Source organism: Pristiophorus japonicus, chromosome 5 (genome assembly GCF_044704955.1).
Source record: "Pristiophorus japonicus isolate sPriJap1 chromosome 5, sPriJap1.hap1, whole genome shotgun sequence".
Taxonomy (NCBI): Eukaryota; Metazoa; Chordata; class Chondrichthyes; family Pristiophoridae; genus Pristiophorus; species Pristiophorus japonicus.
The window spans coordinates 77,106,031-77,119,578 of NC_091981.1; the positions used below are offsets into that span (position 1 = coordinate 77,106,031).

The 13,548-nt window shown below is 46.2% G+C and overlaps 1 protein-coding gene across 2 annotated transcripts in view; it reads left to right on the plus strand.

Moving 5' to 3' along the window:
* Window positions 1-13,548, plus strand: part of tmem14ca (transmembrane protein 14Ca) — a 52,016-nt gene that overhangs the window by 16,557 nt on the left and 21,911 nt on the right. The gene's annotated exons all lie outside the window — the stretch shown is intronic.

Consider the following 13,548-nt stretch of genomic DNA (forward strand, 5'->3'; position numbering starts at 1 on the left):
CCTCAGGCGGCTGAAGGCTACACTAGCGCACTGGAGGCGGTGTTGGATCTTGTCGTCAATGCCTGCTCTTATTGATCGGAGGCTCCCGAGATAGGGAAAGTGGCCCACGTCGTCCAGGGCCACGCCGTGGATCTTGATGTCTGTGGGACAGCGCTATGCAACGAGGACAGGCTGGTGGAGGACCTTTGTCTTACTAATGTTTAGCATAAGGCCCATGCTTTCATACGCCTCGGTAAATACGTCGACTATGTCCTGGAGTTCAGCCTCTGTGTGTGCACAGACGCAGGCATCGTCCGCGTACTGTAGCTCGACGACAAAGGTTGGAGTGGTCTTGGACCTGGCCTGGAGACGGCGAAGGTTGAACAGCTTCCCACTGGTTCTGTAGTTTAGTTCCACTCCAGCGGGGAGCTTATCAATTGTGAGGTGGACTATGACAAATGATCCTTCCCCTCCCATTCCAAGTTCTTCTCCTGCCGTGAGGAGATGCTCTTAATCCTCGCAGGCACACAATCTTCAGATGTCGTGGCTGCAGAGATGTGTCTCTCTCTCCCTGACTATACTGTCTCCTATCACTACCATATTCCTTTTCACTCTCCCCACCCCCCCCATTTTAATGGCCTCTTGTACCAAGGTACCATGGGCAGTTTGCTCATCCACGCTGCAGATTTTGTCCACCTCCACACAGGCAGCAAGAACCTCTGGGTAATGGCAAAGGCTCACGCTCCTCCAGCACTGGGGTTCCCTTACCTGCCTGACTCACCGTCCCATCCACCTGACCACTAACCAAACCTGTACCATGACCTAACTGAAAGAGTGTGACTGCCTCCTGGATCATAGAATCATAGAAATTTACAGCACAGAAGGAGGCCATTTCGGCCCACCGTGTCCACGCTGGCCGACCAAGAGCTATCCAGCCAATCCTACTTTCCAGCTCTTGGTCCATAGCCCTGTAGTTTACGGCACTTTAAGCACATATCCAAGTATTTTTTAAATGTGGTGAGGGTTCCTGCTTCTAACACCCTTTCAGGCAGTGAGTTCCAGATCCCCACAACACTCTAGATGAAGAAACTTTCCCTCGTATCGCTTCTAAAACTCCCCCCAATTACTTTAAATCTATGTCCCCTGGTTGTTGACACCTCTGCCAAGGGAAATGGGTCCTTTCTATCCAGGCCCCTCATAATTTTATACATCTCAATCAGGTCTCCCCTTAGCCTCTTCTGTTCCAAAGAAAACAGACCCAGCATCTCCAATCTTTCCTCATTGCCAACATTCTCCAGTCCAGGCAATATTCTTGTAAATCTCCTCTGCACCTTTTCCACTGCAATCACATCTTTCCTGTAATGTAGTGACCAGAACTGTACACAGTACTCCAGCTGCGGCCTAACCAGTGTTTTATACAGTTCAAGCATAACATCCTTGCTCTTGTATTCCATGCCTTGACTAATAAAGGCAAGTATTCCATATGCTTTCTTAACCGCCTTATCTACCTGGCCTGCTATCTTCAGGGATCTGTGGACCTGTACTCCAGGGTCCCTTTATTCCTCTATACTTTTCAGTGTGTATTTAATGTGTATTCCCTTGCCTTGTTAGACCTCCCCAAATGCATTACCTCACACTTAGCCAGATTGAATTCCATTTGCTACTGTTGCCCACCTGACCAGTACATTGATATCTTCCTGCAGTCCGCAGCTTTCTTCGTCATTATCAATCACACAGCCTATTTTAGTATCATCTGCAAACTTCTTAATCATACCCCCAACATTCAAGTCCAAATCATTGATGTATACCACAAAAAGCAAGATACCCAACACTGAGCCCTGTGGAACCCCACTGGATACAGCTTTCCAGTCACAAAAACACCAATCAATCATTACCCTTTGCTTCCTGCCTCTGAGCCAATTTTGGATCCAACTTGCCACTTTGCCCTAGATCCCATGATCTATTACTTTCGTGACCAGTTTGCCATGGATCAAAGTGTCCAGGTAACTCTTCCCCCTCCCTAATGCCCCGCAATGTGTGCAGTTCGGACTCCAGCTCAACAACTCTGAACTGAAGTTCCTCGAGATGTCAACACTAACGATGTGGTTGTCCGGTATCGCGATGCTCTCCACAAACTCCCACATGCTACAGTTGAGGCACACCACCTGCACTGCCATCCTTATATAACCTTGTTTTATTTATTTAATTACTTAATTAAAATTAGGTAGCGAGCTTTTGTTTTTAAAAAAAAAAATCACATTACTTATTGTTTACTCACCCAGTTGTTTACTCAGCTCCTCCTTCGTGCTCTCCGTGACATTACTTTTTCGGAGCGTACATTTTGTTAGTTTCACTGCCCACTCTTAAGCTAAGTTTTATATTAGTTATTATTCTGAATATTTATTTAACTACGGAAATTTTTTTTAAAAAAAAGAGTGTGTACAGTTTGAACTTCTCCAGTCCAACACCTTCGGGACCTGACCGGTGCCAGACCAGAAAATTTTCCGGACCTCGGAAGGACACTCCGACCCCCAGACATAAAAATCCCATTGTTAGCAAAGCTTCCAGATAGGTTTCTGCTACATTCACTGGAATCCACAGCAGGGTCCAGTTGACACGAGGTGCCATGCAGCTGTTGCACAGAGTTCTCGGTTAAAAAAAGCAAAACCAAACAACACAGAAGCATTACAGTTAAAAAGGAATAAAATGCACCTCCTCCCCTACCGCCTCCGGTGTTCCCACCCCTCTTTCCACCCCCCCCCCCCCCCCCCCAGGTCTGGCTGGCACGCTGTGTCTTGGGCCAGCCGCTGCCCCCAGGCGGCCCCTCCCTGGTCGGAGAGAGAGCTGACCAACTGAGGTGCCGAAGGGGCCCAGCTTCGGCGTCTCAGTCAGCCGGCGCGCTTCCCACTACGTCTCTGCGCCGACCCTGGCGGGGAGAGGAGGAGCGACCAACCCCAGGACACGGGTGGCGAACCCCCACCGGGAATGCTGGACCAGGGATGTTACCAGACCAAAGAGTTTCGGACTGGAGAGATACAAGGTGTACCTCATTGCTCTAGGTTGTATATTCGCTTTTGATAAAATTGTGGAGTTACATAGTTTACATTGGGTTATTAACTTCGTGTAATATAACCTATTGCAATTTTTCGTGTTGCTTATATTACTACTGCAAAATTGGAGTCAAGACCTGTACATGAACATTTTAAAGGTTGAATTTGTTCTTTTACTGGATTATCATTTGAAAGCAGCTTACAAACTTCTAACCAAAGCTTTTACAGAGGGTGTGCCACATTTGCTGCCCCTTTGTTATCTAATGAGTACAGAACTATCATTATTTATCAGAGCACAAAAACTTTCAACATTGCTATTTGTCAATGGCTTTTAAACTGAAGATAACAGAGCTGAGCCAGGTGTACATAAATAGCAAAATAAAGAAATAAACAGAAAATGCTGGAAATATTCAGCAGGTCAGACAGCATCTGTGGAGAAAGTTAATGTTTCAGATCGATGACCTTTTGTCAAAAGTGGAAAAAGTTAGAGATGTAACGGGTTTTAAGCGCAGAGGTAGGGAAAGCAGGGAGGGGAGGAAAGAACAAAAGGATGGAAGGCAGGAGAGATTAAATGACAAAAGGGATGATCATGTAAGGCGAAAGGTAATGGAACAGGTAAAGAAACAAAAGAAGTTCTTTTGTTGCTAAACATTTCCAGTATTTTGTGTATTTATTTCAGATTTCCAGCATCCATAGTATTTTGCTATAGTATTTTGCTATAGTATTAGCAAAATAAAGAGTCTGGGCTCAATTTTCCCCAGAGATTTGCGCCGCTTTTTTGACGCGCTGTTTTTGTGGCCTAAATATTAAAAATCCAAGTTTCCCCAAAGATTGTGTGCCAGCTGTGGGATTGCAAAATTCGTGGGAACCCCCGCCCCCCCGCCCTAGTATTTGGACTCATTGGAATTGGAATTTAATTTGGAACTGTCAACCAGAAAGTTTGGGATTCTAAAGTGCACATGGAAGAAACTACGAGTTTTTATCGAATTTGGGATTTTACAAGACAGATTGGGTCCATGTGGAAAGGGCTGAAAACTAAAGGATAACTATCCTTCAAAAAAAAAACAGTTTTGGGTATTGAAGCTAAACAAATTGTCTGGGGAATTGTGTAAACTCGAAAACCCTTCTCCCCGGGAGACATTAACATAGCAACAATCAACCCAGAGATAACTAGCCATCATTCTGAGCAGGAAACCCATCCAGCGCATACATAATAGCCCGCATGGAAAACCCAGGCCTAGACGGACATTGCAAATACCAAAGGTAATTTTTCCCGATCAAGAAACAAATTCAAAAGATCGACACATCCAAGACAGGTTACCATTAATGGGCCCGCCAAAATAGGACAAAGAGATATCGAGCCTGCCAAAATTAAAACAAAGAATCGGGGCTGATTTGGCGCGCAGATTAGAACAGCTCCCAAAGTATAACTGGGGCCCGGTTTTTAACGAAAAGGAGCAGGCATTCATTTATTCGAAGCGGGGAAGGACGGAGAGAGACCACCGTAACAGTTTTATGCAGCTCTTCTGAGCACCAACATCTCCAACCTCGACAACACTCTTGGGCCACACTGCCCTGCTATCGAAAGAAGAAGGAAGAACATAATTGCGGCAGAGAAAGCAGTTCCCGGTAACTTCGGACATCGCCATCGTGGCAGCAGCTGACCGCAGCCAACGTGGTAACTTCGAAAGCACCGCGATCGACCAATTCCAAAACTAAAACTCCTTGAAGAAACCGATGATTCGAAAGTTTCCACTCTACAATCTAGTCCTATCTACCAACGGGTGAAACATCACCTAAAGAGACTCTAAAACTTGCTGCTGACAGAAGAAAGTGGGTACTCTCCCCATAAGTCCAATATGCACCCTACCGGACACCACCCAACTGAAAACTACATGGTAAGAAATCTTCTATGACGTTCTGGGTACGGCAAGCAGAACCTACAGAGTCCAGCAAACCCCGAAATTGCAAACCACCGCCAACTGATAAAGTATTGGTGAGCATGATCCCTGTTTGCATTGGAGTTTAACTTAGTTAGAGTTAGGCATTGGGAAGTGGGAGGTGTACCATTTTCTGTAACCCCTTTTGAATGTGTGTTGAAGTGTTCTTTATTCTAGTTATTACAAACTTGACATTGTACTTTTCTTGTCCGTAATAAAATCGAAGTTTTTTGCACCAAAACTAGTTGTCTCTTGCACTTTGTCACTTCCCCAAATAAATCCATAAGTGTAGAACCCAGGGAGTGATTTGAACCGCTCAGAAGGTCAGAGGTGAACCTGACCCCACAGACCACCCTATACGTAGCAAAATTCGGTTATGATTTTTTTTTAGGTTCGATTTTTTTTTTGCATCATAGAAACATAGAAACATAGAAACATAGAAAATAGGTGCAGGAGCAGGCCATTCAGCCCTTCTAGCCTGCACCGCCATTCAATGAGTTCATGGCTGAACATGAAACCTCAGTACCCCCTTCCTGCTTTCTCGTCATACCCCTTGATCCCCCGAGTAGTAAGGACTTCATCTAACTCCCTTTTGAATATATTTAGTGAATTGGCCCCAACCACTTTCTGTGGCAGAGAATTCCACAGGTTCACCACTCTCTGGGTGAAGAAGTCTCTCCTCTTCTTGGTCCTAAATGGCTTACCCCTTATCCTTAGACTGTGACCCCTGGTTCTGGACTTCCCCAACATTGGGAACATTTTTCCTGCATCTAACCTGTCTAAACCCGTCAGGATTTTAAACGTTTCTATGAGGTCCCCTCTCATTCTTCTGAACTCCAGTGAATACAAGCCCAGTTGATCCAGTCTTTCTTGATAGGTCAGTTCCACCATCCCGGGAATCAGTCTGGTGAATCTTCGCTGCACTCCCTCAATAGCAAAAATGTCCTTCCTCAAGTTCGGAGACCAAAACTGTACACAATACTCCAGGTGTGGCCTCACCAAGGCCCTGTACAACTGTAGCAACACCTCCCTGCCCCTGTACTCAAATCCCCTCGCTATGAAGGCCAACATGCCATTTGCTTTCTTAACTGCCTGCTGTACCTGCATGCCAACCTTCAATGACTGATGTACCATGACACCCAGGTCTCGTTGCACCTTTCCTTTTCCTAATCTGTCACCATTCAGATAATAGTCTGTCTCTCTGTTTTTACCACCAAAGTGGATAACCTCACATTTATCCACATTATACTTCATCTGCCATGCATTTGCCCACTCACCTAACCTATCCAAGTCACTCTGCAGCCTCATAGCAACCTCCTCGCAGCTCACACTGCCACCCAACTTAGTGTCATCCGCAAATTTGAAGATACTACATTTAATCCTCTCGTCTAAATCATTAATGTACAATGTAAACAGCTGGGGCCCCAGCACAGAACCTTGCGGTACCCCACGAGTCACTGCCTGCCATTCTGAAAAGTACCCATTTACTCCTACTCTTTGCTTCCTGTCTGACAACCAGTTCTCAATCCACGTCAGCACACTACCCCCAATCCCATGTGCTTTAACTTTGCACATTAATCTCTTGTGTGGGACCTTGTCAAAAGTCTTCTGAAAGTCCAAATATACCACATCAACTGGTTCTCCCTTTGTCCACTTTACTGGAAACATCCTCAAAAAATTCCAGAAGATTTGTCAAACATGATTTCCCCTTCACAAATCCATGCTGACTTGGACCTATCATGTCACCATTTTCCAAATGCGCTGCTATGACATCCTTAATAATTGATTCCATCACACTACCCACTACTGAGGTCAGGCTGACCGGTCTATAATTCCCTGTTTTCTCTCTACTTTTTTAAAAAGTGGGGTTACATTGGCTACCCTCCACTCGATAGGAACTGACCCAGAGTCAATGGAATGTTGGAAAATGACTGTCAATGAATCCGCTATTTCCAAGGCCACCTCCTTAAGTACTCTGGGATGCAGTCCATCAGGCTCTGGGGATTTATCGGCCTTCAATCCCATCAATTTCCCCAACACAATTTCCCGACTAATAAAGATTTCCCTCAGTTCCTCCTCCCTACTAGACCCTCTGACCCCTTTTATATCCGGAAGGTTGTTTGTGTCCTCCTTAGTGAATACTGAACCAAAGTACTTGTTCAATTGGTCTGCCATTTCTTTGTTCCCCGTTATGACTTCCCCTGATTCTGACTGCAGGGGACCTACGTTTGTCTTTACTAACCTTTTTCTTTTTACATACCTATAGAAACTTTTGCAATCCGCCTTAATGTTCCCTGCAAGCTTCTTCTCGTACTCCATTTTCCCTGCCCTAATCAAACCCTTTGTCCTCCTCTGCTGAGTTCTAAATTTCTCCCAGTCCCCAGGTTCGCTGTTATTTCTGGCCAATTTGTATGCCACTTCCTTGGCTTTAATACTATCCCTGATTTCCCGAGATAGCCACGGTTGAGCCACCTTCCCTTTTTTATTTTTACGCCAGACAGGAATGTACAATTGTTGTCATTCATCCATGCGGTCTCTAAATGTCTGCCATTGCCCATCCACAGTCAACCCCTTAAGTATCATTCGCCAATCTATCCTAGCCAATTCACGCCTCATACCTTCAAAGTTACCTTTCTTTAAGTTCTGGACCATGGTCTCTGAATTAACTGTATCATTCTCCATCCTAATGCAGAATTCCACCATATTATGGTCACTCTTCCCAAGGGGCCTCGCACAATGAGATTGCTAATTAGTCCTCTCTCATTACACAACACCCAGTCTAAGATGGCCTCCCCCCTAGTTGGTTCCTCGACATATTGGTCTCGAAAACCATCCCTTATGCACTCCAGGAAATCCTCCTCCACCATATTGCTTCCAGTTTGGCTAGCCCAATCTATGTGCATATTAAAGTCACCCATTATAACTGCTGCACCTTTATTGCTTGCACCCCTAATTTCCTGTTTGATGCCCTCCCCAACATCACTACGACTGTTTGGAGGTCTGTACACAATTCCCACTAACGTTTTTTGCCCTTTGGTGTTCTGCAGCTCTACCCATATAGATTCCACATCATCCAAGCTAATGTCTTTCCTAACTATTGCATTAATCTCCTCTTTAACCAGCAATGCTACCCCACCTCCTTTTCCTTTTATTCTATCCTTCCTGAATGTTGAATACCCTTGGATGTTGAGTTCCCAGCCCTGATCATCCTGGAGCCACGTCTCCGTAATCCCAATCACATCATATTTGTTAACATCTATTTGCACAGTTAATTCATCCAGCTTATTGCGGATACTCCTTGCATTAAGACACAAAGCCTTCAGGCTTGTTTTTTTAACACCCTTTGTCCTTTGAGAATTCTGCCGCACAGTGGCCCTTCCTGTTCCCCGCCCCGGGCCTCTCCGCCCCCCACCACCCCCCCCCCCCCATCTCCCCTCCGTCTCCTGCCTCTGCCTCCCTTTTGTCTCCCTGCATTGGTTCCCATCCCCCTGCCATATTAGTTTAACTCCTCCCCAACAGCACTAGCAAACACTCCCCCTAGGACATTGGTTCCGGTCCTGCCCAGGTGCAGACCGTCCGGTTTGTACTGGTTCCACCTCCCCCAGAACAGGTTCCAATGCCCCAGGAATTTGAATCCCTCCCTGCTGTACCACTGTTCAAGCCACGTATTCATCTGCGCTATCCTGCGATTCCTACTCTGACTAGCACGTGGCACTGGTAGCAATCCCGAGATTACTACTTTTGAGGTCCTACTTTTTAATTTAGCTCCTAGCTCCTTAAATTCGTTTCGTAGGACCTCATCCCTTTTTTTTTTTACCTATGTCGTTGGTACCAATGTGCACCACGACAACTGTCTGTTCTCCCTCCCATTTCAGAATGTCCTGCACCCGCTCCGAGACATCCTTGACCCTTGCACCAGGGTGGCAACATACCATCCTGGAGTCTCGGTTGTGGCCGCAGAAACGCCTATCTATTCCCATCACAATTGAATCCCCTATCACTATCGCGCTCCCACTCTTTTTCTTGCCCTCCTGTGCAGCAGCGCCAGCCACGGTGCCATGAACCTGTCTGCTGCTGCCCTCCCCCGATGAGTCATCCCCCCAACAGTACTCAAAGCGGTGTATCTGTTTTGCAGGGGGATGACCACAGGGGACCCCTGCACTACCTTCCTTGCACTGCTCTTCCTGCTGGTCTTCCATTCCCTATCTGGCTGTGGACCCTTCTCCTGCGGTAAGACCAACTCACTACACGTGATACTCACGTCATTCTCAGCATCGTGGATGCTCCAGAGTGAATCCACCCTCGGCTCCAATTCCGTAACGCAGACCGTCAGGAGCTCGAGGCGGACACACTTCTCACACACGTAGTCGTCAGGGACACCGGAAGTGTCCCTGAGTTCCCACATGGCACAGGAGGAGCATATCACGTGACCGATCTCTCCTGCCATGCCTTAACTCTTAGATATCCTTAAATTGGTAATAACAATCTTACAGTTCACTTACTGATATAAAAAAACAAAAAGAAAAGCTACTCACCAATCACCAGCCAATCACTTACCCCATTGACTGTGACGTCACCTTTTGATTCCTTTCTACTTCTATTTTGCTTTCTCTCCCGCTGTAGCTGCACAAGTACGCCTTTATAGGCCGCTCCGACGCTGCTCCCACCTCTCGCCAACTGCCGCTGACCCTCGAGCTCCCGCTGGGCCTTTATAGGCCGCTCCGACGCTGCTCCCACCTCTCGCCAACTGCCGCTGACCCTCGAGCTCCCGCTGGGCCTTTATAGGCCGCTCCGACGCTGCTCCCACCTCTCGCCAACTGCCGCTGACCCTCGAGCTCCCGCTGGGCCTTTATAGGCCGCTCCGACGCTGCTCCCACCTCTCGCCAACTGCCGCTGACCCTCGAGCTCCCGCTGGGCCTTTATAGGCCGCTCCGATGCTGCTCCCATCTCTCGCCAACTGCCGCTGACCCTCGAGCTCCCGCTGGGCCTTTATAGGCCGCTCCGACGCTGCTCCCACCTCTCGCCAACAAATATTTTGAGGATGTAACTGGTAGAGTGGACAAGGGAGAACCAGTGGATGTGGTGTATTTGGACTTTCAAAAGGCTTTTGACAAGGTCCCACACAAGAGATTGGTGTGCAAAATTAAAGCACATGGTATTGGGGGTAATCTACTGACGTGGATAGAGAACTGGTTGGCAGACAGGAAGCAGAGAGTCGAGATAAACGGGTCCTTTTCAGAATGGCAGGCAGTGACTAGTGGGGTGCCGCAGGGTTCAGTGCTGAGACCCCAGCTATTTACAATATACATTAATGACTTGCATGAAGGAATTGAGTGTAATATCTCCAAGTTTGCAGATGACACTAAGCTGGGTGGCAGTGTGAGCTGTGAGGAGGATGCTAAGAAGCTGCATGGTGACTTGGACAGGTTAGGTGAGTGGGCAAACGAGTGGCAGATGCAGTATAATGTGGATAAATGTGAGGTTATCCACTTTGGTGGCAAAAACACGAAGGCAGAATATTTTCTGAATGGCGGCAGATTAGGAAAAGGGGTGGTGCAACAAGAACTGGGTGTCATGGTACATCAGTCATTGAAAGTCGGCATGCAGGTACAGCAGGCGGTGAAGAAGGCAAATGGTATGTTGGTCTTCATAGCTAGGGGATTTGAGTATTGGAGCAGGGAGGTTTTACTGCAGTTGTACAAGGCCTTAGTGAGGCCTCACCTGGAATATTGTGTTCAGTTTTGGTCTCCTAATCTGAGGAAGAACATTCTTGCTATTGAGGGAGTGCAGCGAAGGTTCACCAGACTGATTCCCGGGATGGCAGGACTGACATATGAGGAGAGACTGGATCGACTGGGCCTGTATTCACTGGAGTTTAGAAGGATGAGAGGGGATCTCATAGAAACATATAAAATTCTGACACAACTGGACAGTTAGATGCAGGAAGAATGTTCCCGATGTTGTGGGAAGTCCAGAACCAGGGGACATATTCTAAGGATAAGGGGTAAGCCATTTAGGACCGAGATGAGGAGAAACTTCTTCACTCAGAGTTGTTAACCTGTGTAATTCCCTATCGTAGAGAGTTGCTGATGCCAGTTCATTGGATGTATTCAAGAGGGAGTTAGATATGGTCCTTACGGCTAAAGGGATCAAGGGGTATGGAGAGAAAGCAGGAAAGGGGTACTGAGGTGAATGATCAGCCATTATATTATTGAATGGTGGTGCAGGCTCGAAGGGCTGAATGGCCTACTCCACCTATTTTCTATGTTTCCTCATCATACAGTGATCCTGAGATGTTATGATTATCTTTGATGGGACACTGAGCACATTCTAACATGAGACATGTATAATAGTTTATATAAGAGCTTTGACTTGTTGGATATTAAATGACATTCATAAACTAAAATAAAAGCAACTGATTTCATGATTTTTAAGAATTGGTCTGATTGTCTCATGGTTTGAGATGGTGAGGTGGCAATATGGCATTACATATATATGCTTTTAAGTTTGTTGTTGTAAAATTTGCCCACCAACAAAAAAGGTCACAGGAGTTCATGGCCTGCTCGGTATAAAAAAAAATTGAGGGCACATTGGTACAGAGTGTCATCGACTGCGTGCACATAGCAATCTGAGGATCACCACAGCACCCATAAGCCGCAAGGGCTATTCGTCCATCAGCTGGTATGCAACCATACGAAGAGGTTCATGCAGGTCTTCACCAGATTTCATAGTTGTCATGGTGCCTTCATACTCAGTCCAACATCCCAGCTCTTTTTGTTCCAGGAAGCAGACTTGAGGGTTGGTTCGTAGGAGGCAAGGAATACCCACTTCAAACTTGGCTCATGACACCTGTGAGGAACGCCACCAATGAGGCACAAAAATGCTACAATGAGAGCCACATGACCGCCAGGTGTATGATCGAGTAAGCCATTGTAATGTTGAAGATGCACCTCAGTTGCATTAGATAGGTTCAGTATTTGCCAGCCAGGTTATCCAGAATGATAGTGGTGTGCTGTGTCATGCATAATATAGCGCAGGATTGTAGGTGGAAGACAAAGGAGCACATCACTATCTTTGAGTGTCAGTAGTGGCTCAGTGGTTAGCCTCTGAGCAGAAGGTTGTGGGTTCAAGTCGCAGAGACTTGTGCACAAAAATCTAGGCTGACTCTGAAGTGCAGCACTGATGGAAGTGCCGTATTTCGGATGAGATATTAAACCACTATCATTCTACGCGCTCAGGTGGGCATAAAAGATCCTATGGCACTATTTCGAAGAAGAGCACGGGAGTTATTCCTGGCGTCCTGGCCAATATTTATCCCTCAATCAACATAACAAAAACAGTTCATCTGGTCATTATCATGTTGCAATTTGAGTTTGCTGTGTGCAAATTGACTGCCGCTTTTCCCACATTACAACATTGACTACCTTCCAAAAGTATTTCATTGACTGTATAGTGCTTTGAGACATCCAGTAGTCATGAAAGGCGCTATATAAATGTAAGTTTTTCTTTTGGAGGAGGAGAACATAGAGGAGGAGGAGCGGGTGGAGGAGGATAAAGGTGGGACACACATAACCACACCAGCTGTTTACATCTGTGTCCAGCTGAGCAGAGCTTGGAGAAGATTGGGCTAGACTTTCCACTTCACATGGCCCATCTATCACCCAAAATGGACCTCCATCGCCCATTTTGTGCAAAAAGTGGAAACTAGGCCCAAAGCATCACCGGAAAAACAGGTGCCTAAGTTTCCACTTTGATCGGCGAGATGATCGCCCACACAAGGCCCATCCCAAGTTTCGGCATCTAGCACACACTTCGCTGGGCCGATGCAAGGCCCAAAAGAGTGATGTGAAATAGTTGCTTTTTCTGGGCCTAAGAGAAGGAAATGGGCACTACGGACGCCATTTTGAACTTCGGAGGAAGAGTGGAGGATTAGCTGTGAGTTAATTTAAAGTTAATTGTACTCAGAATATTGGAACAAGGAATATAAAGAGGTAATATCAAGTTATTTTTGGTAAATAGGTTATATATATTGAAATTATTTTGTAAATATCTTTTACATAGTGAAGTTATTTACTGATACTGTTTGTGCCTGTCAAACTGACTGGTATACAGCGTAGAAAGTACAGAGTACAGTGATTAGAGAGTATAGAGTAGAGAGATTATTAAAATTAGTGAAAGTAATTATCGATAGTGATATGGGGCCTATGCTTTCCCTGCCTTTAATTGCAACTGCTCACACACTGGTTACTGAAAGGATCAATCGAAGAGGTGGCAGAGTAATGCATAGACAGAGACGAAGACAGAGAAGGAGACCGTACAGCCAACGAAGGTACTTGGAAAAGCAATCTTACCTGAACTTGTCTGAAAATGCTTGTCTTAGGAGGCTGTGATTCCGGAAGGAGGTCATCGATGAGATATGTCAACTCGTCAAGGGTGATCTGCAGCCTTCCAGCACCATCAGAACCGCACTGTCCGTTGAGGTGAAGGTTACTGCTGCCCTAGCCTTCTACGCATCAGGATCTTTTCAGGCTTCAGCTGGCGACATCTGCCATATCTCAGCACGCTACACACTGCTGCAT